Source organism: Dendropsophus ebraccatus, chromosome 12, assembly GCF_027789765.1.
Source record: "Dendropsophus ebraccatus isolate aDenEbr1 chromosome 12, aDenEbr1.pat, whole genome shotgun sequence".
NCBI lineage: Eukaryota > Metazoa > Chordata > Amphibia > Anura > Hylidae > Dendropsophus > Dendropsophus ebraccatus.
The window spans coordinates 69,663,670-69,686,838 of NC_091465.1; the positions used below are offsets into that span (position 1 = coordinate 69,663,670).

General features: G+C 43.7%; 1 protein-coding gene across 2 annotated transcripts in view; it reads right to left on the minus strand.

The window, feature by feature from the left end:
* The window catches only part of LOC138768883 (protein kinase C and casein kinase substrate in neurons protein 1-like), a 41,524-nt gene extending 21,437 nt beyond the window's left edge, over nucleotides 1-20,087 (minus strand). Inside the window, exon 1 of one of the 2 annotated variants that reach the window (XM_069946903.1) lies at nucleotides 20,004-20,087. The gene's annotated coding sequence lies outside the window, so the exon portion shown is untranslated. Of the gene's footprint in view, nucleotides 1-6,564; nucleotides 6,605-20,003 lie in introns of those variants that run through there. The other variant, XM_069946904.1, reaches the window with a different exon arrangement.
* Nucleotides 20,088-23,169: the final 3,082 nt, after the last annotated feature.

Consider the following 23,169-nt stretch of genomic DNA (forward strand, 5'->3'; position numbering starts at 1 on the left):
ATTCAGCCGCTGAGGCATAAAGAACATGGAGATGGTCAGGGGCCCCGGTCATCAGCAGACAACACATTCCTCTCACATCTCCTCCTCGATAAGACACTTGTCATTCCATTACAGCCAGTCGTGCATACTTGATAGTCACATTGTCCATTCTTATACATATTGTTGTATCTGTTATATTTCAGCAATAACCATCTGAGGCCAAGTTTAGAGCAAGGATCTTGGAGTTAAAAACAATGCCAACAACAGGGCACCAAGACTACCAGTAACATGTATGCAGTGCTAAACCCAGAAGTGGGGTAGCTGTCACCTTATTACACTTTGCCTATGCCAGGAACAACCAACTCGGATTTAGTCAGGACTTTCCAGAAAAAAGAATTAGTGTGCAGTGGAGCAAAGAGCATGAGCTGAAGTACTCCATTGGAAGCTGCTCAACCTACTTGGGGAATACTTGAGTGGTTAGCTATACCCAATTGTTCAAATTTGGCACTCATACTACCAGACGTGACTTTCTGTGGGCTCTTCCTCTTTCTGAGTCTTAATCGCGAGTACGAGATTCTTCTTCTACACGTCACACTACAAGTTATCTCAGCAGAGTTTTCCACTTATTAGGCAAGACCCCAAGTTACCCCTACTTCCTACCTACCACCTTCCGCTTAATACCTCGCTACTTCAAGCGCCTAAACCTTCTATGTTGTCCATCAGGAGAAAGGACATTTTTGGCCCCTGCTGTTACCATCTAGAAACCCCACATATATGTATATATGTAGCATGGCGCAATTACATATAGCGGTTCATGTATTTGATGTCAGTAAGGTGGTGGAAAGTAAAGAAACATCTAAATATCACTTGCTGATGGAGTCCTACATGCCTGAACCTGTATAGGACATGTGCTCATACTATCAGAGACAGATGACAACCCTGGAACTTTCTTGATGGGTTAAACACATTAACGTTCAGGCTTGGTGAGATCACATCGGGAGCTATTTCTGAATCCCAGCGCTAAGTAGATCTGGCTTCTTGTTAGGACGCTGGCGTCTGTGGCTGAAATAATGACTGCACATGAATGTACACAAGTGACATCAGAGGCTGCTGGTACTATACACAGGCATCTGCCTAAACCAATGGCTGAGTACACTGCCCCTACTCTCATCCAGGAGCCATTGGGATTATACACAACACATGTTTATTACAAATCAAATATTCTGTTTGGACAAAATTCATTATGTCACAATGATCTAAGTTACATAATAGTTTTGTCCTACGGGAATGAAATGAATTATTTTCAGGAGAAATATGAGAATGATTAGAGGAGTATATATATCTTTTGTTACAATAACACACTGTGCACTTATGTATTATCATCTAGTTATAGGGGACAAGTTAATTGTGCCTGGACAACCTCTTTAAGTCTAGTCCCTTCTATATATGAACTGAAGGTTTACAGGGGTTTAAAATTTATTTAAAAAAAAAAAACACACTAAAAAAAACCCAAACTAATATCCCTTTAAGGAATTCAAGTTAATAAAGGACCCAGTATGTCCATCCATTACATGGACAGCCCATTAAAGGAGAAGTCTGGCGTACTAAAAATTATTCGCCATGGGCAAGAGGTGGGGAGGACATAAAAGAACCTATAGTAACTGGTCCCCATGCCCCCCGCAGTGCTGTGTCCCACTCACGGACCCCCGACTGCAATCTCCATCCCTTCCCCCTGCTACATCACCATTGTCTCAGGTGTAACGTCACATACTCGGGTTGACTGACTGCCTGATCAGCCAATTAGTGACTGGTTGAGTGGGCAGTTGATCAGCTGCGTCATGACGTTGCAGCTGGAAGCTGGAAGAGCTGCAGGAGGCCGTCTGCTGTCAACGGGATCCAGGAGCGGCGCAATGGAGGTGCGGGGACTGGTAAGTATACCTTATTTATAATGTTCCCGTACCCCCTGCCTACCTGTCCTTTTTTTAAGGTACTTTCCTTTTAAAGTATTCTGTGTAATGCTTCATCTCTCCTGTAGTGGCGCTGCAGGGAAATTAATCACTTGCTGTCAGACTACATCTGATTACAATAGGATACATTGTGGACATTGTTTTGTTTGCAGACAATACAAGGAGAAGTAGTATGTAACAATATAAAGAAAAGTAGACAGACGCTGTCATGTTTGGGAAGCTGAATTAAGTGTAGGCGCAGAGACTAAAGTAATAATACAGGATGAAATTCTCCTGCACCATAAGCCGCATTATTTTATACCAGTGTTTGATGTGGACACAGGACTATGTGGGGTATACAGCAAACAATGTCAGTGCCAGACCATCAGCATAGGAACTGAACGAGAGGATGTCTGCCTGTAGCCTCAGAATTGTCTCAGGTCCAGACTCACAAGTATATCTGTCCAGCAAATAAAATAACTCTGACTACGATGGTCAAATCCCAAAAATGGGAAGATTTGCATCATGCTGTCTACTGGCCGTCCTTGGGCCCACCCTCCATCTATACAGAATAGGTGTCAGCCATGATACAATAATCAGTAAGGTCGGATATTTTTTATGGAAGAATACAGGATCTGGGTATGACATGTCTGTATACTAACATAATAAAAGAAATACTATCAGGGTAGACGATATGGACCGGGTGTGTTTTTCTGTGCTTCAGCTATTGCACCTGACCTGCCATTTATGATGTGTGCTGAGCTACTTTGTGTTATCCTGACTCTATAGCTAAGAGGTACAACAATAACCAGCTGTCTTAAAGAGGCACTGTTGCAAAAAAAAAAAAAAAAAGTTAAGAAATCGACAGGAGTGATTGCAAGCAGTTTTAGGATATACAGTGGAACCTTGGTTTAAGAGTAACTTGGATTAAGAGCGTTTTAGTTTAAGAGCTCACAGTTTTTCAAAATTGTGATTTGGTTTAAGAGCATTTCTTTAGTTTAAGAGCTCCCTGTACTGGGTGGGAGCGAAAGTTATGGTCTGCATAGCGGGATCTACAGCACTGTACTCTGACCCAAGAAGTCTCAGTCACCTTCCAAATCATAGCAGATCCACTTCAGGCTGGGGCTTGCATCTGGGGACAGGACTGTCGGGGTGATCTCTCCATTGCTCCCCAGACAGAGTGCTGCTAAACTGTGCTCACTCTACACCCTGCTCATTCCTTCATACTCCCTGCAGTCTCTGTCAGCCCTTATGTTTCCCATCCCCGCCATTATGGGGATCTGCGGCTCCATCCTGTATCCACAAACTGCTGCTGTTTTTCAGGTTTATGCCCTTACTATACATTATACTCCACATGCTGATTGCTGTTCTGTACAGTAACTTATAACATATTCAGCTGTTTCTCATAGTTTGTTTTTTATCTGTTTTACATGTTATTCAGAATTAAAAAAAAATATTATTTTTGGGGTGTGGAACCAATTGTCTGCATTTCTATGATTACTTATGGGAATATTTGCTTTGGTATAAGAGTGGATTTGGATTACAAGCACGGTCCCAGAACAAATTATTTTCGTAATCCAAGGCACCACTGTACTCTGTTTTTTCCATTTTAAATACATATGGCCACTAGGTGTCTCCCTTCCTGTAAATCTGCAATCCATGCTCCCTTTGTGCCAATATTTGTTCTTTTCTCTGTTCAAAATAAGAGACCAAACACAGCAAGTCCCAGCTCTTTGCACACTCACAGACATGGTTTGGTATGGATTGCCAGCCGTTACTGAGCACACACAAATCTTCACTGCGCATGTGAACAGCTGCTGCGTGTCCATGTTTGGCAGCAGAAAATCCTGGAGGTGCTTGCATTGTATGGTCAGCTCTCCTGTTACAAATCTAACTGGCTAACACTAACTGGCATTATCCTATGATATGGAGCCAGAATGTGGCACTGTTTGTGTATGGATCATGGTGCACGTATAACAGTAACTGTACACTACTGTATCACAGTAGATGTATTATACTGATTGATTCCAAAGACTGTTTTAAGCAAACCACTAACAAGGCAGGACCATTAGGTCAGTGCAAAATCTGCAGTGTCCACCATATTACGCTTCATGCATATCATCCTGCTCCTTTATTTAATCTGCATGATATTCAGTGTATATAGTATGATACTGATGTTTATACCTGTTTTGCATGTGTTGATCTTTTTATGAAGTTATTGCACCTACAGAATAACATAAAGCAAATATTTTATAAAAGATTCATATACAGAGAGGTCTGGAGCCTCACATATACAGAAATGTTTTGACTTTCCCTCAGAATTAAAACAAGGGACAAGAAAGATGAAATAAACTCAGCAATCTGTTTGGATATCTGGTGAGTGTCTACAATTGGATTACATATGGACATACCTACTTATGGACTGTTACCTACTACTCCCACATAAGGAGGATAAGATGGCTGAGAGCACCGAGTGACGCAAACAGAAGTAAAGGTCCCACTTAAGGAGAAGGTTAGCTGTTAGGGTTCCCTATTAGGTCCTGGCGAGTTGCAGCGGGGTAAATCGGCTTTAGTTGTTGCTTCCCAGACCACTGACTTCTGGAGAATATTCCAGGGCTTTGAAGAAAAGGAGAAGGATGGCCCCTCAGCATAGAGCAGATTTGTCCCTTGGTAGCCTTGCCATTGGTTTACTAGCCAGACATGGCTAGCATGCAGGAAAAGTTGAAAGAATCAGAAGAAGTTGTGGAACCCAACATGGGGGCCCTGGCTTGGTGGCCAGGCCTATGAAAGTTTCTCAGCAGGATCCACTTACTCTGACTAGACCATAACTAACAATATGACCCACTCCACCTTTACTTATACGCTACTAGTTACTGATTGGATATGCGGAGACAGGGAAAGTATCACTTTAGTGCCTAGGCACTACACCATTAACCCTTAACATTGGTACCTTCAGTTGTGCTTTTACAGAGAATAAGAAATACTAGAAGACACCTAGTGATTAAAATGAAGTACTACAAGACTCCATCTACAGAATACCCAAAATGTATACCTTCAGTGCCGACCTACAGATACATACTGAAACAGCAGTGGCGCATGGGTTCTGGGACACTGCTCAGCTACTTTCTTTCACAAACAGCACCACTATTGTCTTCAGGTTATGTGTGGTATTACAATTCAGCTCCATTTACTTCAATGGAGCTAAGCTGCAATACCACACCCAAACTGAGAACAGAAGAGGCTCTGTTTCTGGAAGAAAACTGCCATGTTTTTCAAAGCCTGGATATCCTCTTTAAGGCGACCTGATGATAAAGCTTCTCCCTGCAGCCAGCTGTACTCCTCTATTATAGCTGCCATACCTGACATTCTGCAGATGTCTCCAGTGATGTTAATCATAATTACAGATACATTTATAAACCTCTCCTGAGATCGGCAAAGCTTCTCCCTTCACTTCCAATATATATTACCCACATTGTAAATGTTTGTAGTTATAATGCTACTTTCTGTAAATTATTGATTTTACTCATTATAGATTGGGCTTGACTTATTTATATAACTTCCTAAGGCTATGTTCACATAGAGTGGATGCACTGCAGATTGGTGGATGCACCTGCAAATCCACAGTGGAAAATCTGGGTGAGATGTTCACTAATCTCACCCACATACGCTGGGAAAAGATTGAATCTGACCTGTAGCATGTCAACCTACATTGCTGATATACTGTGGACTTGTTATAGATTTAATGGATTGTCCAGAATTAGAAAAAAAAAACATTGCTTCCATGCTTTCTTCCAAAAACAGCGCCACATCTGCCCTCAGGTTGTGTGTGGTATTACAACTTTGCTTCATTTATTTCAATAGAACTGAGCTGCAATACCACACATAAACTGAGGACAGGTGTGGCGCTGTTTCTAGAAGAGCGGGACGACTATGGTTCAGATTATCATTAAATCGTTCGAATTTAAACGATAATCGTTTGTTTGAATAGCAGTTAACGATTAACGACCGAATGAGAAATCGTTGAGACCTGGACCTATTTTTATCGTTCACAAATCGTTCGCATTGAATAAGATGTCATTCGGTCGTTCGCAGTAGTGACGAACACAATAGCGACGACAAGACGACCGCAAGAACGATCATAAGTAACGATTATCTTTCCATGTAAATGGGTGAACGATTTCAGGTCTTTCGCAATAGCGGTCGTTTGAATCATTTATCGTTAACAATTATGCGAACGATAATCATCCCGTGGAACATGTTCACACTTTGTAAGACACTGGCCGTTCCATGACCCAGCCAGGTCATGGAACAGCCGGTGTCAGAAAAGATCATCCTGGCCGGTACTGCAGTACCAGCCGGATGATCTTTACTGCCGCTGTATTCGGATGCGAGCGCATCCATCCATGCCTGCATCTGAATTCCCCAATGCACACAATGGAGCATGCGGCCCGAGTATACACTCCGGCCGGGATTCCCTCAGCATGCAGCACTACGTGTGCTTAAAGTGTCACTTAAAGTGTCACTGTCGTTATAACTTTCAAAATCTAAATCAACAGCAGATGTGAAATAAAGCAAGTTTGCAATTTACATTCATTATTTTTGTTGTTGTTATCATGCTGTAAAACAAAGCTGTACTTACCAGAAATCCAGGTTCAGTCTCCAGGAGGCAGATTTTCTGACTGGTTGTAAAAAACAGACTAAACACAGGAATTCCGGCCAGTACAGAGCGTCACGGCTCAATGTGTCCATCAGTCACATGACTGCCTTCTCTCTGTGACCACTCAGATGGCCTGGGATACACAGGACTTCCTGTTTTCTGACTGTTTCCTGGTCTTTGAGAAAAAAAACAAAACAGAAAACAGGAAGTGCCATGTTCTCCATGATAACGATAAAAAAACAATGAATGTAAATTGCAAACTTGCTTTATGTTACATCTACTTTTAGTTTAGATTTTGAAAGTTATAACGACACTTTATAAAGTGACACTTTAATAAAGTTGTTTCAGGCTACTCTAAACTGCTTTATCTTGAGGGTGCATTCACACGTACAGGATCTGCAGCAGTTTTGATGTCCCAGAGTTACTTTGCATCTAATCTGCAACTTCAAATCTGCGCCATCAAACCTGCTGCAGATCCTGTATGTGTGAATGCACCCTAAAGGATTATCCAACACATTAGGAAGTCATAAAGAGTTATAAACTGTGGATATATGCAGAAATGGAGATATTTCAATTTCTTCTTTTGTTTTGGTGCTTTCTTTCATCTCCACATTACTCCAGCTGATGTTGCTTATTGTGCAGTAACACCTCCTGGTTGGGGGGAGTGACAGCAGTTCTCTGGCAGCCTGGACTGCGCTCTCCACTTTTCATCCTTGCAGTCTGCATCTCCTCCCTGCTCCCACCACTCCCCCTGCTTGCAGTCTGCATCTCCTCCCTGCTCCCTCCACTCCACCTCCTTGCAGTCTGCATCTCCTCCCTGCTCCCTCCACTCCCCCTCCTTGCAGTCTGCATCTCCTCACTGCTCCCTCCACTCCCCCTCCTTGCAGTCTGCATCTCCTCCCTGCTCCCTCCACTCCCCCTCCTTGCAGTCTGCATCTCCTCACTGCTCCCTCCACTCCCCCTCCTTGCAGTCTGCATCTCCTCCCTGCTCCCTCCACTCCCCCTCCTTGCAGTCCTACTCTCTCCACTTCTACTTGTAGCAGACTGCATCCTCACCCTGCTCCCTTTCACTACTCCTCCTAGCGGCATGCAACCCCACCCTGCTCCCTCCCCTACTTTTCCTAACAGTTTGCATCCCCACCCTGCTCCCTCCTCTACTCCACCTAGCAGCCTGCATCGTGGCCTTGCTTTCTCCACACCTTGCTTCCTCCACTCCTCTTAGCAGTCTGCATCCTTGCCTCGCTCCCTCCCCTACTCCTAGCAGTCTGCATCCTTGCCTTGGTCCCTACCACTCCTCTTAGCAGTCTGCATCCTTGCCTCGCTCCCTCCCCTACTCCTAGCAGTCTGCATCCTTGCCTCCCTCCCTCCCCTACTCCTAGCAGTCTGCATCCTTGCCTCGCTCCCTCCCCTACTCCTAGCAGTCTGCATCCTTGCCTCGCTCCCTCCCCTACTCCTAGCAGTCTGCATCCTTGCCTCCCTCCCTCCCCTACTCCTAGCAGTCTGCATCCTTGCCTCACTCCCTCCCCTACTCCTAGCAGTCTGCATCCTTGCCTCGCTCCCTCCCCTACTCCTAGCAGTCTGCATCCTTGCCTCCCTCCCTCCCCTACTCCTAGCAGTCTGCATCCTTGCCTCGCTCCCTCCCCTACTCCTAGCAGTCTGCATCCTTGCCTCGCTCCCTCCCCTACTCCTAGCAGTCTGCATCCTTGCCTCGCTCCCTCCCCTACTCCTAGCAGTCTGCATCCTTGCCTCGCTCCCTCCCCTACTCCTAGCAGTCTGCATCCTTGCCTCACTACCTTCCTTAGGGTGGGTTCATACTGAGGAATTCTCGCGGATAATGGCCGCGGAATTCCACAGTATGTCCGCGCGCACGGCAGCGCGCCTTTCTGCCGGCTCCATAGACACCGTTCTATGGGCTGGCATATTCCGCTATCCGTCGGCCCAGCTCTCAGTATGAACCCACCCTTACTCCTAGCAGTCTGCATCCATGCCCTACTCCTAGCAGTCCTCATCTTTGCCTCGCTCACTACCCTACTCCTAGCAGTCTGCATCCTTGCCTTTCTCCCTCCCCTACTCCTAGCAGTCTGATGGATGGCACCTTATATAGATGAGACTCAAGAGACTGCTCTAGAGGTCAATAAGTCATGTGACTGGTTTCTTCAACACCAAAGCAGTAGGAAACCTAGCGCTAAACTGACCAATTACCGGAGCACTTTAGGTATATAGGGAGTTTATAACAAAGAAGAAGGTTAGTGTTGGAAAACCCATTTAAATCTAGTAAGTAAAATCACTAGTCGTTAGTAAAGTTCACCCTTTGACCTTTTTCTTGTTCCACAATCCATACCAAAGTCTGCAACATGCCAACACCAACATTTTTTGTAGATTTGTGGTTGTGCGTTTACCTAAGGAAATGCAACAGATTTCCCAGCCACTAATCCAGAAGGAAAACATTTCCATCACATGTGAACATACCCATAGTTTAGGCCATCAAAATGATGTGTGACAACTGACAACCCTAGAGATGAGCTGATTGGGGAGCCAACAATATATATCTATAATAAAATGCTAGAAATCCTCACTAGTGGCAGGTATCCCCTACTCTGTATATATATATATATATATATATATATATATATATATATATATATATATATCCATGAATACTGGGCTGAAGCATCAGGGGATGTTAGTTTTTTGCAGGCTACCCCTCGTGATCAGATTATTCCAATAGGAAAGAGAACATTAGGAAAATCCTCTGCAGCCCCTCATCTATATCAGTATAGCATGGAGGGAACAGGATGAGTAGAGTTAAAGGGAGCAGGCCAGGCTGGCAGATGGTCATGGAAAGTTCTGAAAAGTACAGATAGAATTGGTTTTAACTGTTCTGTTTGAGAGATTACTTCTCTCTCTGACACTTCTCCAGTTTGTGTGATATCCCCTGGGTGGGAGCTTTTAGTAACTATGGAAGGGGGCCAGATACTACCGCAATCCTCCACTGTACTATTATAACCCCACCACCGTCCTGCCTACACCACGACCACAGAAATCTGTCTTATCCATATGGATCCAAGAAGACAGGGGAATTCTCTGAAGTAAAAGGCTGAAAATTCCTCCAGTGCATTATATGTGCAATATCCTTCCTTCTAGACAAACTGAGAAACCAGACTTCTCTCTCTGTTTCAGGGGTTGTCACCCAGCTTCTCAAGCTCCTGAATTTGCATTCTATCTGTAAAATATGTGTTATTGTTTATGCTAGCCACTCCAACCTGAGGTCCCAACTTTTAAGGGGTTATCTAGCACTACAAAAACATGGCCACCTTCTTCCAGCAACAGCTCCACTCTTGTCTTCAGTTAAGGGGTAGTTTGCAATTAAACTCCATTCACTTCAATAGAGCGGAGTTGCAAAACCTGCACCCAAACTGGAAACAAGAGTTGTGCTGTCTCTGAAAGAAGGCGGCCATGTTTTCTTAAAAGCTAGATAACCCCTTAAAAGTGACTCTGTACCCACAATCTGACCCCCTCAAACCGCTTGTACCTTTGGATAGCTGCTTTTAATATAAGATCTGTCCTGGGGTCCGTTCTGCAGGTGATGCAGTTATTGTCCTAAAAAACAACTTTTAAACTTGCAGCCCTGTGCCCAAAGGGAGTATCTGTGCCCTAACTTTGCACACCCCTCCCCCCCTTCATCACTTGGAATGCTCCAGGCAGATTGCCTCCTATTCCCCACCTGTATCAGCCCGGAGCATGGGCTGAATCGCTAAGGACCTGTGCAATGTTCAGCATGGAGAAAATGTTCCAGTGGCATTCCTAATGATGAAGAGAGTGGGGAGGAGGGACAGAGGGTGGTGCAAAGTTAGGGCACAGATACTCCCGTTTGGCACGGGGCTGCAAGTTTAAAAGTTATTTTTTAGGACAATAACTGCATCACCTGGCGAACGGACTGCAGGACAGATCTTGGATTAAAAGCAGTTATCTGACAGTACAAGTGGTTTGGGGGGTCAGATTGTGGGTACAGAGTCGCTTTAAGCTTGCCTTGGGATTCAGAGAATACAGCCCCTTAAAATCGAACTCCCCCTTAAAGCAGCAAGTATTTGAAGCCATGCCCACTTGCACTCTCCTTCGCCCTCATGACCCGACCCTTCTTCTCTTTCACTCAATCTACGTTCTATTCATACACTCATAGTTGTGGTGCAAGCTGAGAGGCACAGTGAATGCTGCATAGTAGCATGCTATGTATAGCTGGCTGCACATTGGGATAAAGCAGGACCCACCCTGGCATGTAGTACAAGCGTACAGTCCTGAGTAGACTAGTAATATTTATAAATACATAAGGCAGGAACATGTGCTACTGGTGAATACCATCTCCCGCCTACACACCTTACACTAGCGACAGGTGGAGCAGCCTCACTATACAAGGGGCAGGTTACTGGTCTGGTCCAGGATCTTAAAGAGGTTGCCCAGGATTAGAAAACCATGGTTTCTTTCTAAACCAGCACCACACTTGTCCATGGGTTGTATCCACTATTCAGTTGCACAGAACCTACTGGCGTATGTGGCACTGTTTCTCCAACAAGGGTAAAAACACATGATCCTGATACATCGTGGTTGGCCATATGCCGTGAATATTTCTAGAATGCTGTTGTTAACCTGTATTCCTTTTTCTTAGTTTTTGTTATTTAGTTATTAGGGTATAAAGCAGGGCTTTTTTTGTAATACTTACCAGTTTGAGCATTTATACCAGGTGTAGGGAACTGTAGCTCACCAGCTGTTGCAAAACTACAACTCCCATCATGCCTGGACAGCCAAAGCTGTCCAGCCATTATGGGAGTTGTAGTTTTGCAACAGCTGGAGAGCCAAGGTTCCCAATACCTGGTATGAATGCTAAAACTGGTAAGTATTAAGATAGTTAGTTAATAGCTTGTTTCAGAAGTATTTAGTGCATACCACCAACCTCAACAAAATGTGACTGCAATGCAATCAGATCATGTATTTTAACCCCAAAGCAGTCAGGTTTAGTTATTTGGTTTACCTTTCACCCCATAAAAAGTATGAAAACTCCAAGAGAAGGGCAGACAGTACAGTAAATCCATCTTACATCATATATGGAACGGCACATCAGCATTACATGTCACTTTCTGGCCTCAGATGACCTGCCCCTGAAACCTGGCACAGCGGACAGCTGAATGAATGCATGGACTGCTCCACACAGTTCTACAGGCTCTATCAGGTGCCATATGTACAGAAATAGGAGGCACAGGGAGGTACAATTCCTGCCCCATAATAGCTCCATACAAAACAGATACATAAGGCACAGGGATGAGGAACTGTCAGATCTCTAGCTGTTGTAAAACTAAAGCTAAAGCTTTTGCTGTCCAGGCATGATAGTAATTGCAGTTTTGCACCAGCTGGAGGGCCAACAGTCCTTATCCTAGCATTAGAATGATAAAAAAAGTCATCAAGTATGGTCTACAAGAACCATGTTTGCTATGGATGACTGCTCCACCTTTCGTTCATGTTGATTTTGGAATCAGTGGTGGTTCCAGCAGTCAGATGCCTACCGATCAGTTATCCCCTCTACGTTTATGGTAAAACACCTCATAAACCAGGCAGAAAAGACAATGGGGGAGAATTATTAAGCATGGTGTAAAGTAGAACTGGCTCAGTTGCCCCTAGCAACCAATCAGATTCCACCTTTCATTCCTCACAGACTCTTTGGAAAATGAGAGGTGGAATCTGATTGGTTGCTAGGGGCAACTGAGTCAGTTTCACTTTACACCATGTTTGATAAATCTTTCCCAACATGTCCAATTGGATTTAGGCGCTTCCTAAATGAAATCATCGCTTCCATGCTGCCCAAACCACCAGCCTATGGTTCGGTCCTTGAGGGCTTCTCAACATCCCACCAGCCTTGATTGATAGATATCTCCCTGATTATGGTTATATGGAAAGATCTATTAATAAAGGCCGACGGGCAGGCAAAAACCACCAGTTAAGAAACACTAGTCTAAGTAATTCTTTCCCAAATGATATAGTTGAATTGTTGAACCAGACAAAACCTTTAAGGATGCCTACTTTTGCTGGGACACTTATAGAAGTATCTGAGGCCGGCGCACACTTAAGGCCCTATTCCTCGGGTTGACAGTGAGGAGCAAACAAGCACTATCAGCGCTTATTTGCTCCTTGTTCCCCGCTCGCTGCCACCGCTATTACACGACGGCAGTGAGCAGGTGAGTGTGGGAGGGGCCGCGGGGGGCTGCGGGCGGGCTGCCCCGGGTGATCGCTAGATCGTCTGGCCAGCCCATAGGGGATAGTGGCGGTCTGCTAGCGCCGCTCCTGTTTCACGGAGAGACGGAAGAAGATCACTGCTATCACAGTCATTTGTTTTTCAACATGGTTGAAAGACAAACAACTGCAACGATCAGCCGACATGAACGATGTCGGCTGATCGTTGCCTTCTACTCCACGGGAAAATTGGCCGTGAGGCCGGGAAAATCGGCCAAATGAGGCTGATAATCGTTCCGTGGAATAGGGCCTTTAGATGTTGGATGCTGTTAGAGGTTATGGTCTCAGTGGCATCACCATCATACTTGTGAAATAGTGTCAAGTATACTTGGGCGAATCTAACCTGCTGATATGTCCCTATTGCACAGGAGACGCAGAGGAGGGAGGTATGTCTCTTACCTTCCTCCTCTGTGCCATACCAGTGCAGTTAGGTGTGTGCTCCACAGTCTGGTGAGACCATTAGGAGCACCGAATAGAAGTACTGCCCGCCCCCATTGTGCCGATCTGGCCTGCCCTCTTTTCATTATCATTAGAAAGGGGTGGGCCGGCCGGGGGCGGATCGGTGCTATGGGGGCAGACAGTGCTCCTAACCAGTGCCCCAGTGCTCCTAACAGTTTCACCGGACCGTGGAGCAAACTACTAACTGGATCGGAATGGCGCCGAGGAGGAAGGTAAGAAACATATCTTCATGCTCGGCATCTCCTATGAGTAGGGAAATATCAGCAGGTCAGATTCGTCTAACCTGCTGATAGTTCCCCCTTAAAATTGTCGCCCATAAGAAATAAAAGAAGCACATACATATTGAAATGGTAGCCAAAGCTGATAAATGTATTCACTACAGTCTGTATTGTCCTTCTGTAATTTATCACCTCTAGGGAGCACCAAACAAATTGGGTAGAATAAAAGTGTGTCTTGGGCACTTATTATCTATGGGCCATATAGCAGTGGTGTGGCATTAGTACTTGCTCTAGACAGCCATATAGAAGGCCAGTGACGAGAAAAGGACTATTTAATGAATTTAGTCTGGTGGAGAAGAATAGGCCACTGCCTGGATACGACTCCAGGCAACATAGCCAAGGCATCCAATTAGAGGGATATCATGCGGAGAGGTCTTTGACTCCGTTTGAATAGCTCTAAAGAAGTGCCATAGAGATACAGTACCCAGTGCACAGAGGTAGCCCTCCTTCTGGAATGGTAGCCAGGAAATAAAGTGATTTCTGTACAGTCAACACCAGAGAACTTGTCATGTCTCGTTTCGAGCCCCCCTCCCAAATCATGTTAATATCCAGAGACCCTTGGGCTAGACTTCTGGCTGTGAGCAAAGGAAAAAGTGGATTTTATTGGGAAAGACCTTTCTATTCACACCTCCTCGGCTGCTGGGCTGCAGGATATTTCAGGAGATGTGGTGAAGAATTTCTCCGTTTACCTCTCCTGCCCGTCCCCTCTCACACCGTGCCCTCAAGAACTCTGAAAATGATAGAGCCAAAAACCTATTATAGTCATAAAAGTCTGGTGGATATTTCAGTATTCTGCGCACAGCTGTGAGTGAGAAGGAGACAGGCCTATTGGGATGATGGATGAAGTGCTGGGGGGGGGGATGGAAAAAATAAGCTGGAGAAAAGTTAAAAAGCAAAGGCAAACGATGACAAAGAGTAGTTAGCATCGCGAAAAGGAAAATCTGAAAAAGCTACAAAGAGAGGAAAAGTGCATGAGTGGAGAGGTCAGCCGGCTAGATGTGCTGATCATCCCATAGGAGAACTATAGGCAGGAATCTCATACTGCACGTCAGCAGGTAGGCCGAAGCCATGGGCAGTCTGGGCTAGCTGATCTATTGATTTTCACATTTGTGACTGATTTTATTGGGGTCTGCTGACAATCTCCTGTATACAGGGGATTCCTCAATGTCTTTAGATTTTGGGGGGGAAACAAAAATCATTATGGCATGTCAGATTTCCCATTAATGAGCATTTTTCTAAGTCTGTAATATACCAGATCTGACTTCTACCCATCCTAAGGGTAGCTTCAAACGTACCGGATCCGCAGCGGATATTATGCTGCGATTTGCAGCAAGATCCGCTGCCTATATGGGACCCGGCCCCTTTAACCCCTGGCTATGATGCCCCTGGCCAACTTTTTCCCTGGCTATGATGCCATTCTGGTGCAACTGTTTGCCCACATGACTGGCATTGTGACTATCTTCATCCTACAGACCAGATGTCATAGGGACAGTGACTACTGATCCACACAGCAGCAGCTACGGGATGCAGACAGCCACAATGCTGCTCATGTGGACACCCAATAGGACCATAAAAACATCATAGCCAGGATACAAAACCATCAGTAAACGGCACATTATATGGCTGTATGAATACAGTTTATTACTGCAGGGCAGGAAAAATTATTTTCTTCCTCAGTCAGCAGCTCTTGGCAATCTCTGGCCCTAAGGAGTTATAATAGGGCCCCATAGTAAAGCTGGATAGAGATCACTATGAGTTGGGGAGTGAAGCATGCTGCCCTGCGCTTCTCCTTGCTTGTTTAGGAGGGGGTCTCAGCTAACAGTCTTTTCACGTTACTTGACTGCCAGTGCTGTCTTCTCTTTGTCCAAAGGTTGATAATCTTTAACCAGTTGTTCCTGCTCTCTGCTGAGAAGTAGATACAATGGTATCCAGTGTAGGCGATGTATTGTACGCTAAATACATCAGCAACAGCTGCAGAAATCTCTATGGCAGTCTGCTACAATCTATCACTCAATATAGAACGCCTAAAGTCCAGGCTATTTAGCTCATAGAACATTCTCTGGATTGCATACTGTCCCTATGTAACTGACCAAAGGGGGATTGTTTCTTCTTGAGTAGAGCACCAAAAGGTGTGTGGAGACTTAAAGGGGTATTCCACTCAAACATGACTTTTGATTTGCTGCTGCCCATGATGGGACTAACAGTTCATTCCATACTTGTTATTATCTATTCAGGCTCCTCCCCCCAGTTCTGAGCTGCTGTTTTCTGTTAAAGGCGCAAAAAACTGTGTCTGAGCTTTTCTATCTGTCTCCCCCTCCCTTTCCAGAGGTTTTTGTAAACAAGTCCCTATCTGCAACTTTGTAATGCCAGTAGGGATAATCAGAGTGAGTTCATCAGCAACTTCACCTCAGATTGACTCTTCCAGCATTACATAGAAGATACAAAGTTGCTGATACAGCCTGTCAGGGACTTATTTACATCAGCCGTCTCAGAACGGAGGGGGAAGGAGCTGTGAAAAAGAAAGAAAAGCTCACATACAGATTTTTGTGTCTTCAGCAGAAAGCAGCCACTCATAACTGGGAGATGAAGACTGAATAGATAATAACCAGTATGGAAGGAATTCTTAGTCTCAGAATGGGCAGCAAAATATGAAAAGTTATTTTGAGGTGTAATACCCCTTGAAATAACATTCATGCTCCACATGGAATTCTGGGTAAAGAAAGATGTAAAGTATCTCTCTGGTGCCATCTTGTAAAGGTAGCTTGCATTCAAGTCAATGCTTGACTCCTTCAAGAAGCCTTACAACCTGACTTGGGATTTTACAAACCAAGCCAGAAAGACTTTGGGAGATTTCTAACTTGGCTTAATAATTCCCCAGTCATGTTTTAAGCCTTCTTGAATGAATCAGGCATTGATGTGTCAGGAAGGTGGGACCAGAGAGCTACTTTGCAAACCCTTCTTCCAACTTATCAGCTAAGGACAGTACTATGTATGCATGGGGCATACACTAGCATAATGTTATTTGCATTAACCCTTTATGGTCTGTACCCCCAACCCCCCCCCCCCCCCCCCCAATCCCCTTCAGCCACTGGCTTAGGCATAGGTTGGCCCTAGAATGTCTAGACATCACAATTTTGATACTGTGTCGCCAATAAGTGAAGAGACCCGCCCTGTTTATGTAAGTTTTTCATGCCCCACAGACACTTATTTCTTATTCAGACTGGGGAGAATACTGTCCATTGTCTGACTACTGTACATGAACTGGACAACTGCTGCATGTGGAATTCCCACTCCAGATCTGCCCAAAGCCCAGGGGCATAAAAAGGCCTACATTACCGAGGGTGAAAACAACTTAACTCTTCAATCATCACTATGAACTGAGCAATAAGAGCCTGGCAGGCAGGAGCAGCTCCCCCTGATCTGGCTGCAGCTCACATATGTGGGACACGTGGGATGACTTCATATCACGAGGTGCTGGACTTCCAGAGACATCAAGGAGGTTACAAATCAGAAAAAATATTGTCTTGTCTATGAAGACCAATTAGATTGTTATAAGCTCATACAAAGGGGCAGATGGATCCAACCTGTCTAACAGATAAACCGCCATTGTTTCCATCAACCAATCAGAGCTCACGTTTTACATTTTAAACAGCTCTGATCAATTGAACGCTGGGCTCTGATTGGTTGCTTTGGGCAACAAAGACCGTTTTAGTCAAATACTTTGCTACAAATGACAAAAAAATGAGAAAATTTAGTTACCTCAAGAAACAACATAAGAAGCGAAATATAAAAGCGGTAACAACAGAATTGGAAATAAATGTGTCCCCCCCCTTACTGTATTGGATAAATGGGAGAGGAAGGAGGTGGAGCTTGTGTAGATTGGTATACAAAGGGGTTTATTGGTGGTCTTAGGGGTCATCCACTCATCCGTAGAATTGTGTGGATGGTGTTCTGCGGACTGGACCTGGTCCGGCATAATTAATCATGATGCTGAGAGCTCCCAGGTCCAGTCCGCAAAACGCAGACGGAATTCTACGGACGTGTGAATGACCCCCTCAGGTACTTCTAGACATAGTATACATCCACCGATTCAGGATAAAAAAATTTTTTTAGAAGTCAATGAGCATTAAGCAGAGAGGCCAAACTGTTCAGGTTGGGCAACATTCTCTGAACCAGAATATTCGGCAATTGACTCCCCACGGCTGAAGAAGTTGGATGCCGCCCCAGGGAGTCCTGGAATATATTTGCTTGATGGCCTATTTATTTATTTTTTTGTATAGTTTATGGTAAATGGGGGGCAATAATTTATATTCATTATGAAACACAATGGAAAATAAAGACAAGGAGTAGTTTCCAAGTACACAATGTGAATAGGACTTTACAGATAAGTTACGCCTTACCGCTATGATAAACGCAGAAACTATAGTAAAAACAGCAAAACCATATAACAAAGTAAAGAGTGTAACGTTGATCGTAGTGCATTCAGAACATGGTGATAATACTGTCCTCTATGAACAGAGCCATAGCAAATCTCTCTTTACACTTGGGGGAAGGTTCAGTTTGTTGCCCTAGCCCTGTATACAGCTACCCCAGCCAAGGTAATGCACCCCCTGGGAACATACCCAGGATACTCTGCCCACAGTTATACCCCTGACTTATACATCAGAGACATGAGTATATAAAAAAAATCCCAACAATTAGATATATACTAGCTAATATATATCATTTTTTTTTTCTCTACAGCTGTGTGAAAACTAAACTTTACATATATGCTCCTATATTACTGACACAAGTCCCAGCCTGACCACATGTCCAAATACATCATAGTGATCTAAGTTGCTGCCCCTTTGGGTCATTAGAGCAATGGTGGGGCTGCTGCAAACACGCATCTATATTCCGCAAGTGTGAACCTGACCTTGCTGCTTTCTACAACGAACAAGAGACAAAACCCCTGAGCAGGTATAAAACGATTGCAGAGAAGTTTACATAAATGGTGAAGAATCAGTTTTAGGCTGCGTTCACACTACGTATATTTCAGTCAGTATTGCAACCAAAACCAGGAGTGGATTAAAAACACAGAAAGGATCTGGTCACACAATGGTGAAATTGAGTGGATGGCCGTCATATAACGGTAAATAACGGCCATTATTTCAATACAACAGCCGTTGTTTTAAAATAACAGCAAATATTTGCCATTAAATGACGGCCATCCACTCAATTTCACCATTGTGTGACCAGATCCTTTCTGTGTTTTTAATCCACTCCTGGTTTTGGTTGCAATACTGACTGAAATATACATATACTGACTGAAATATACGTAGTGTGAACGCAGCCTAAAGGGGGTTTTCCATTTAAGCGTAAGAACCTAAATCATTGTATAATTATTTCGGAGGGATTTATCAATGCTTTAACGTGAAAACAGTATCTCATAATTTTCTCAGAAATACTGAAAACTTGGAAATTTTAAATTTCAAATAAATGTCAAAAACTGTCAATCAAGTCCTTATAACCCCCCACCCCCTCCCTTTTTGTATTTCCATCCTCTAACACTGTCAAGATCTCTGTAGTTCCATATAGTTCTATCCGCTATAGACTGTGTATATATATATATATATATATATATATATATATATAATCAGCAACACAAAGCTCCCTTTCTTTTCTGATAGTTTGTTCGTTCATGAGTCCACTGTCTGTCTACATTCAATGCGGTTGTAGTATAGGTACTAGTCCTGTATGGACTTTAAAGAGAATCTTCTCATTCACTGACAGCAGCAGAGATCTTGGAGGGTGCAGTACATTTCATTATACAATAGTTACGTATTATATACAGAAAACTAGAACATTCCTTTAAGTGATTTTGTAGTTAATATGAGAAGGCAGCACTTTCGTAATATATCCCTTACAGCTTGGCAATCATTCAAGCACTTCTTTACTGACTATATATATATACACACACACACATACGTCAGTATACGATATATATATATATATATATATATATATATTACAATACCCCAAATTGCCCTAGCTTATACATGTATACATATATCTTTGGTATATTAAGAGTTTTGTATTATTGACAGTGATTTACATTCAGTGTACAGCGCCTTTGAATATGTTGGCACTATAAATAAGCAAAAATTTTAGAGCTCAGCCCGCTATTTGCTATTTCTGGGCGCAGAATGTGACCGTCCTCTACCCCCATACAGCTAGAGCTGCAGTCACTTCTCCACTTCTGCCTTTGTCTTCTCTCCTGATGATTTCTGCAGATATCTCCAAGTTGCCCAGGACCCTATGCGACTTCTCCAAGTTCTCTCAGCGAGCGCCCCAGAAATGAGCACACTCTCTAATCAGAGGTGACATCCCAATAATAGAAGGCAGAGAAGAGAGTGAGTGACTTACCAGAGGAGGGTCTGCCTGCAGTCGCTCTCCCTGACTCGCAGATGATGACTTGGAGTTCCCTGCCAGCTCGCTGGGGCTAGAGATGGCCAGGAAAGGAGGAGGCTTGGATGGGAGTAGGAGGGGTAACATTAGACAGTGTCAGATGGGGAAAGCAGAATTTTAGAAGACGCTGGAGCTGCTGGAAATGTGCAATAAAACTTACCTCTTCTTCTTCTTTTCTTCTTACTTGTCATGGAGGAGTGGGTACAAGGTTTACCGTCACACCGCTTTTGTTAATGAATAATGTTGGTGGTACTTTAATAGCAAAACACGACATGGAGAGAAAGGAACGGCTGCACATCCCATCTATGGCTGATACTAATGCCGCTAGGCCTATATTAAAATTCAACACCAGGGTGTCTGTATATAATTTGATCAAGCCATAATAGCCCCGTGTACCACGTGCAGGTCGCATGGTTCCCACGGGTCCCTACGCTAACTCCACACCGTGTCGGTCAGTGACCGCCCACCCCGCAAAGCGTGCACATGCAGGGAAGGTGCACATGCACTTTAATAGCAAAGCCTTAGCTAGTGTGGTATTAAAGGGGTATTCCGGTAAAAAATCTTTTTCTTTCAACTGGTGTCAGAAAGTTATACAGATTTGTAATTTACTTCTATTTAAAAATCTTCAGCCTTCCAGTACTTATCAGCTGCTGTATGCCCTGCAGGAAGTGGTGTATTCTCTCCAGTCTGAAACAGTGCTCTCTGCTGCCACCTCTGTCCATGTCAGGAACTGTCCAGAGCAGGAGATGTTTTCTATGGGTATTTGCTACTGCTCTGGACAGTTCCTGATATGGACAGAGGTGGCAGAGGAGAGCACTGTGTCAGAATGGAAGAATATTTAACTTCCTGCAGGACATACAGCAGCTGATAAGTAGCGGAAGACTGGAGATTTTTTTAATAGAAGTAAATTACAAATCAATATAACAAGCCAGTTGAAAAAAATTACCCCTTTAATACCCTATTTGTGAGCATGAAGGTAAGACCTAGGGGTCCTCTATTCAGGACCCTCATCTGTAATCTAGAGCTCATAGGGGTATCCTCTGGAGCATGGCTGTCTTGCATGGCTGTGTCTTATGATAACCTCTGCTGAAGTGCCCATACTTCTGGTACCCATACTTTACCTAATAACAGTACCATATTTTGGCAAATAACACTAAAATACAACTGTCCGAAAATATACAAATATGCACAAAGTACCATACAGGGATGAAATAACACTGACATAAAGAGTCAAAATAACATCTCTGTACATAAAGTCATCGAATAACAATGCTACACTATATATGATATGATTTGACTGTACAATTAATATTAAGTGTTGGGTGCCAGGCCATTGCCCCACTCGGTATGAATTACTGATGCATCTTGTCGCACACACCTTATGGGCCGCATAAACTTTATACTTCTGTCAGCCAAACTTGCTACTTGCGGCGTATGAAGTGTATGGTCCTCTCCAAAGTCTCCACTGACAGTGATTTTGGTATAGATCGGAAGCGATGGAAAAAAATCACTGTCGTCCCCTTTGTTCTTGGAGAGATAAGCTGCTTCCAGAGCAATTTGGCTGTAACTTGACTGCATCAAACATTCCTGGATATGGGGAGTATGGGAGAAATAACTGTTGGCCGACAGTTATTGAAGGTGTATGTCCACCTTTAGGTTAGCATTGCTTTGTAGGATCTTTGAACTGTGATGTTTCATTTCCCCTTTAGGGGCGCTGCAGAGTTAACCAGTTCTCTCAACTGATCACTGGATCATATCTGTAATTAGATTATTACGGTATTAGAGCACACAGGTAAATCCATGGCATGGGTACTGGAGCCAAAGTTATCTCTATCATGCCTACAATATGCTTCTTGCATTGTACAAGTAAACTGATACATAAAAGCAGTGGCCTAATATAGGGGTTGCTCCTATAACCAGCTGATTAGGGGTTTGTATGTTAATATTTATATGATGAAGTTCTGTATTGCCTGGATCCACAGCTGCTTTTAGCTGAAATAACTTAGAGGGAACATAGCCAATGATACAAATGAAAGTTATGGCTGGATATGCTGAAATAGTGGACCAGGGGACAGTAGATACTCCCCGTGTACAATTATAAGCTCAACAAGTCAATGGTCGGCCAATGGATGGCTCATCTTTATTATAGTAAAGAATTGTAACAATGCTTGCTGTTCACTACACTGTAAAACCGGGCTTCACCTTTTCTGGGTCCTAACTCTGATGCCCCCAGGACTTGCAGTAGAATAGAATATTATGATAACAAGGCAGTCAAAAGAAAAACACAATACAGAGCATGTGTCATTCCTGACAGGTAACAAGAATATTAAGTCAACAATAGATGCCTGAAACTGGAGAAGATGGAATGGATTAATACAACAATGACTTGACCTGTTCCCTAAACTCTATCCAAAGACTAAATTATCCCTCACTGTCCCTATACAAACCTTAGATTAAGGAGAACTCCGGACAAAATCTATTTTTTAATATGGTATTTCCTAAGCAAAATTAGCCAAATTATGGAAAATGCACATATAGTGCTATTTCCCTCAATTTATTAGATCAGGCAGGCTTCAAATTCTCTATTAAAAAAAGGTGAGGTCATGACCCGGGTCTTTACCTGAAGTGTACAGCAGGGGGCACAGTATATGTAGACATCTGTATATAGTAAAAGAGCCCTTCCTTTGCTTTAGATACCCGGGCTACCCCTGCTGGACACTTCAGGTATATAGACCCGGGTCGCGGCGTCACTTTTTTTTTTTTTTAGAGAAATTGAAGCCTGTCTGATCTACCAAATTGAGGGAAATAGCACTATGGGGGAGATTTATCAAACCTGTGTAAAGTAGAATTGGCTCAGTTGCCCCTAGCAACCAATCCAGAGCAATGGATCAGCAGTAAGTTGCACAACAAACAATTAGCAGAATAGCACAAAGATTCCTGTTATATAGTGAAATGGGAATATAAAATAACTGCGCCACTTAGAACAATAAGAAGGGCATCAAAAGATCTGCTCCTAGGCTTATATGACTGAGAACTAGCAGACTAATGTATACTATATACTGCACCATTGTATCCTAGGCTAAGCTTACACCTTGGTTGAGGATTTTTTTCCGCCTCTTATCTG